The following is a 6,176-nucleotide window of genomic DNA, read 5'->3' on the forward strand; positions in this document are numbered from 1 at the left end:
ATAGAACCTTAAAATCTTATTTCGTCAAAAACCCAAACAAATAAACAACATAAGTTCAAGTCCAGCCAAAGGGAGAGAGAACACTGTTGAAGCAGCTGGTTTCTGAAATCAGTGAAGGAAAATCTGTGTTTTCCAAACTTCAGCCATTAGAAATTGTATTAGTCTGCCTGAGTTGCCATAACAGAAACCACAGACTGGGTGGCTAAAGTAACAAGTTACATTTCTCACAGTTCTGTAGGCTGGAAGTCCATTATCGAGGTGCCAGCGAGTTTGGTTTCTGGTAAGGTCTCTCTTCCCTGTTGATTGGTGCTGGTGTCTCTTCTTACATGGACATTAACTGTTTTGGATCAGGGACCCATCCACGTGACCGCATTTAACCTTAATTCCTTACACGCCCCATCTTCAAATACGGCCGCACTGGGGATTAGGGTCTGAACTCAGGAATTTTGAGGGGACATTCAGTTCGTAACACTAGACAACAGAAATCTTACCCAAGACCTCTTCCCTGGGTCTTCATGGCTTGGGCTGAAGAGAGAAAAAAGTTAATAAAATCAACTTTTTATTTGCTTTAAAATGTAGCTCTCTTTATGACTGACTTTGACCTCTGTTGAAGGCCTTGGTTTTCCCCTTCATTTATTCATTCATTCATTCATTCATTCAAGAAATACATGGTAGGCGCCTCTTCAGTTCAAAAGTCAGAGATGTCAAAAGGCGTCTCTGAGCCAGATCATCCGAGTTCAGATATTTGCTCTGCTATTCTTAGATAGCCTTGGACAACACGGCAGGGGCGGGGCGGGGGGGGCGGCAGTGGGGGGTAATACCTACCGCAGGGTTATGAGAAGTCAGTTCGTAGTTCAGCCTTTAGACTAGTACTTGGCACTTAGTGTTTATCGTGGGCGTGATATAAAGCACTGTTGACTGGTTTGACGAAGGAAATGGAAACAGGGTAAGCATTGTCTAGAAGGAGCTCATGGTCTGGTGAGGAGAGTGCACACGTGAGCAGCGATCACACAGTGCAGCCAGTGCCCTTTGGATGTCTGCGTGGGGACTTCGGGGAGAAGTCACGGACGTTCGTGAGGGAGGTGACATCTGAGCAGTCTTGAACACGTGAGGCAAGTAATCGGGGAGGAAAACTCCTGCCTGTGAAGAGAATGGCAAAGCCCGCGGTTGTGAGAGAGCAGGTGTCCTGGAGGACCCGCAGGGCAGTCGACATGTGGATCTCGTCCGAAAGGCTGGTTACAGTGACCCTGAAGAGCTAGGCAGCTCAGCTCTTGAGAACTTTGCACTTAGAAGTGCTGATGGGGAGCGTGAGTTTCAACAAAGGAGGGCAAAGGAAGGGGAAATCCATTGAATTCATCTTCAGATGANACAGGAATTTTGAGGGGACATTCAGTTTGTAACACTAGACAACAGAAATCTTACCCAAGACCTCTTCCCTGGGTCTTCATGGCTTGGGCTGAAGAGAGAAAAAAGTTAATAAAATCAACTTTTTATTTGCTTTAAAATGTAGCTCTCTTTATGCCTGACTTTGACCTCTGTTGAAGGCCTTGGTTTTCCCCTTCATTTATTCATTCATTCATTCATTCAAGAAATACATGGTAGGCATCTCTTCAGTTCAAAAGTCAGAGATGTCGAAAGGCGTCTCTGAGCCAGATCATCCAAGTTCAGATATTTGCTCTGCTATTCTTAGATAGCCTTGGACAACACGGCAGTGGCGGGGCGGGGGGGGGGGGCGGCAGTGGGGGGTAATACCTACCGCAGGGTTATGAGAAGTCAGTTCGTAGTTCAGCCTTTAGACGAGTACTTGGCACTTAGTGTTTATCGTGGGCGTGATATAAAGCACTGTTGACTGGTTTGACGGAAATGGAAACAGGATAAGCATTGTCTAGAAGGAGCTCATGGTCTGGTGAGGAGAGTGCACACGTGAGCAGCGATCACACAGTGCAGCCAGTGCCCTTTGGATGTCTGCGTGGGGACCTCGGGGAGAAGTCACGGACGTTTGTGAGGGAGGTGACATCTGAGCAGTCTTGAACACGTGAGGCAAGTAATCAGGGAGGAAGACTCCTGCCTGTGAAGAGAATGGCAAAGCCCGCGGTTGTGAGAGAGCAGGTGTCCTGGAGGACCCGCAGGGCAGTCGACATGTGGATCTCATCCGAAAGGCTGGTTACAGGTGACCCTGAAGAGCTAGGCAGCTCAGCTCTTGAGAACTTTGCACTTAGAAGTGCTGATGGGGAGCCGTGAGTTTCAACAAAGGAGGGCAAAGGAAGGGGAAATCCATTGAATTCATCTTCAGATGAAGAGAACTGAGGACATGTTTATACAACAGACGTACATGAATGTAGCAGCGACCTAAATGTCAGCTGAGGAGTGGATGAGTGAAATGCGACACATCCAACCGGTGGGATACTGGTTGTGAATAAGTGCAGTACGTCCCAGCTGGGTGGCTGGGTTGGAGTGGCCCGTTCCCCAAAAGTTTGCAGGTTTGACTTGCGGTCAGGATCTGGGCACATACCTACGTTGCAGGTTGGATCCCCAGTTGAGGCGTGTGCAGGAGGCAGCGACCGATGTTTCTGTCCCTCTCTCAAATCAATAATAAAAAATATCCTTGGGTAAGAATTTAGAAAAAGTAGTATGGCTCATGGAACATTGTGGATGAAACTTGAAAACACGCCAAGTGACAGAAGTCAACTCACAGAAGACTGTAGTCATTGCATGACTCCATTTATAGGAAATGTCCAGAGCAGGCAGATCTGTAGAAACAAAACAAATTTGCGGTCGCCTAGGGCTGGAAGAGGGAGAAGATGGGAGGAACGGGAAGGGACTGCTCATAGGTATGGTTTTCCCTCAGGTGGTGGGAATGCTCCAAAATTGATGGTGGTGATGGTTGCTTGGTGAACATACTATAAAACACTTTAAATGCGTGAATTACATCCTATGTGAAATATGTCCATTTAAAAAGAGAGGAGAGAAATAGAGATAATACAAGAAACTCCCAGATACTGAGACTCCGGATGGAAAACAACCTACTGAGTATTCAGCAAAAGACAACAAAACACGATCGCCCCTACCGGGGCCTGTCACAGAAACGTTAAAGAGAAATTCCTAAAAGCTTCCACCAGGGGAAAAAGGTCATAAAGCAAGGGGAACTGGAAGGACTTCAAACTACTCAAAAACAGCCCTGAATCTAGAAGTCTCCGGAGCAACACAGTCAGGAAATTCTCAGCGTCAATGATTTGCAACCTAGTATTCTGTTCCCAGCCAGCCAAGCCTGAGGTTAGCCGAAAGTCACTCTCAGACATGCCAAATCTGAGAAAGAGAAAGCGTTACCTTTAAGAGCATCCTGTTTGAGGATACTAGAGGATGTGCTCTGCTACAAAGGGTAAGCCAAAAAAGCAGCCACAGGACCTAGAAAAGAGGCTTCACGATAGCAAACTCAAGTTCCCAGAATATAACTCAGCAGATCTGGAGAAGAGTTCGTGCACACCAGGTCAGAAAATGAACACATAGGTCTCCAAAAAAGGTATTTGCAGGAGAAGAAAATATAACTGGCGACATGAGTGATCGTTTTAACTGCATGGGAAGTTATATAAGCGATAGAGACAGTATTCGGGTGTTAAATAAAAAATCAGGTATTCATTCATTGCAGAAAGCTGTAGGAGAAAAATGTAATCAGCGTTCCAGATTGGCTCTGCAGTGAACAGTATTTCCCATAGATGTCACAACAAATGCTTCATATATGAATTGGGGAACAAAAAATTGGGAAGGCAAGAGGATTGGGAATTAACAGTATGGCCCAGGCAACAGGCAGTCAGAAGGGATTAGTGGTCAGATCACTGGAGCAGGGTTCTGGAAGGCCCCCTCAGCCGCTGGGTCCAGGAGAAGTCCAGGGGGCCCAGGAGAAGTCTGGGGTGTCCAGGACACGAGCTGGAGCGGACAAGTAGACCTGGATGGGGGGTGAGGAAGCTTCTGTCCCGGCCAGTACAGAACTTCATTTTGCTGTATGGAAGCAGCCCATACGGTTGTAATGTGTGACCACCTGAATATCCGCTGTGAAATGGGAGTGTTGGGGAGCGACATCTTCATCACAATCGGAAGTCAGTGCATAATCTCTACAAGAGCTGAATCAGGAGATGGCACAATATGGACATTATTCTGATTAGGAAAAACAGCTAAGAGAGTAGGAGGTAGTTTAACTCTGCTGACGAACCTAGGCAAGGGGATTAGGCCAGGGGGCTACTGATTTTCTTGTTTTGAGCCTTACAGATTGGAGTCTTTGAATTATGTGCACAAAATTCGTGCATTAAGAAAAATCCGACTTTTAAATGATTTAAAAACTATAACAGGAATGCAAGTGACTGAATTTTCTTTAACGCTATCTTCCTATCAGCGAGAATTAAGGAGAAACACGCCAGAGGCTCTCGCAGGGTTTCAGTGCTGTTATCTCAGCTTATTTCAGATAAGACTGTGAGTGCCTTATCTGAACATCTCCGTTTGTAGCCCAGAGGTTTAGTTGGGGTTTCTTTGGAGTTCTTTTTTTTTTCTTCCCCTAACCATTTGTTTTGCAGATAGATTCTATTATCAAGCCTTCGTGTGTAAAAATGAAGAAAAAAAGGTCTTCCTGGAGAACCAATGAAGGGTGTGTGGGGGTTTATCTGTGACAGGATTTGGGGAAATCGGTATTACGTTTATTTGGAGTTTCAGGGCTGAAGAGTCCTCTGGAATTCCTCCCAGTGTCTCTCCATTGCCTGCACCCAGTGGGCTGTTCACTAATAATAGTCGAATGAATGAGTGATTTTAGATTGCAGAGTTCTAACTCATCACTCCGCTAGGTCACAGTCTCTGACATCACTGACTCGTTGCTTTCATATTCATTACGAATTCAGGGTAGAAGGTGGGCTTACTCTTGCAGGGTGCAGGGGTGGGGATTTGGAGGCCTGAGGGCAAATCCCTAAAAAAACTGCCTGAGCTAGAACTCTCCTTTCTTGTCTGCCAGAGTGGAAGTCTGGTCCCCAGATCCCTGCGTGGCCAGAGAGGAAGAGCATGGCATTCACACCCCTCAGCCTGACCCTGATGCCAGAGATGCATTTGCCCTCCGGCCCTCTTTCCTTTGACTGTGACCCTCGACTTTTGGGTGGCACAAGGTAGCCAGAGCAGACCGGTCAGGTGTTCTGTATCATCACCTCAACCAGCCCCATCCAGAGAGTGGCTCCCATGCCTTTAGGCTCACTCCCAGTCACAGATTGCAGGGCCCCCCTGCTGCCCACATGTGTGGCTCTGTGGCTCCCACCTCCCCCGTGATGGCTCTGGAGACCTCTGTCCATTTCTGCCCATCACTCACTCACCTTGACAGAACACACCCCTCTTCACCCATCCCTAAGTATCTGAGACTCTTTGTCCCTTCAAACTCCTCTGAGGGTTAGTTCTCCAGGGAAGCAGCCAGTGGTCACCCCTTCAGGGTCCTAGCTGCCTGAGGCACCCCAGCAGCCCCTCCTTCCCAGCTAAAAGCTCCCTCATTCTTTCGTTCCTACTTATGACGCTCCCTTCGAGCCATTTCACAGTTGAGCATCTCCACCAGAAAACTAGGTGGGAAGAGGGGAGGCTTTGACCTTCTATCTTGCTTCATTTCCTTCCCTGTTAAGAAAGCGCTTGAGCCCTTTTTTCCAGCTGCCGCTAAGGTGCTCGGCCCGCCTGGGAAGAAGCCTAGGCCACACTGGGGCGAGGCCCTCCATGAGCCCCGCTGCGGCAGCAAGCCCCTCACTCGCCCGCACCGTGGCCTCCTCCGCCTCAGAGCTCACCCGCACCATCTACTGGGCCCTGATCCTGCACGAAAGGAGGTGACGGGGGATCAGATTAACGCCCGCAATACAGCAGCTGGTGTAAATGTCGAGCCTTTCCGGCCAGGCTGGTTTGCAGAGGCTCCGGCCAGTGTCAGCACTGGGAGCCTCCTCTGCAAAGCAGGGGCTGGTGGACCTGCCCCCGCAGCCAGCGCTGCCCCAATGAGCCGTCCTGCCCCTGCACTGCTGCTGCCCCCGTGGTGGAAGGAAAGTGGAAGCAAAGAAAGAAGGATCTGAGACACCGTGGGCTTTGGTCTTTTTGACTAAACCTGTTTTGTAACACATTCAAGAAAACGCTGAACTCAAAAAAAATTTTTTTGATGGGGAAAAAAGTTCAAATAA

The sequence above is a fragment of the Sturnira hondurensis genome, unplaced genomic scaffold, assembly GCF_014824575.4.
Source record: "Sturnira hondurensis isolate 20B ecotype Veracruz unplaced genomic scaffold, ASM1482457v3 Scaffold0019216, whole genome shotgun sequence".
Classification (NCBI taxonomy): domain Eukaryota; kingdom Metazoa; phylum Chordata; class Mammalia; order Chiroptera; family Phyllostomidae; genus Sturnira; species Sturnira hondurensis.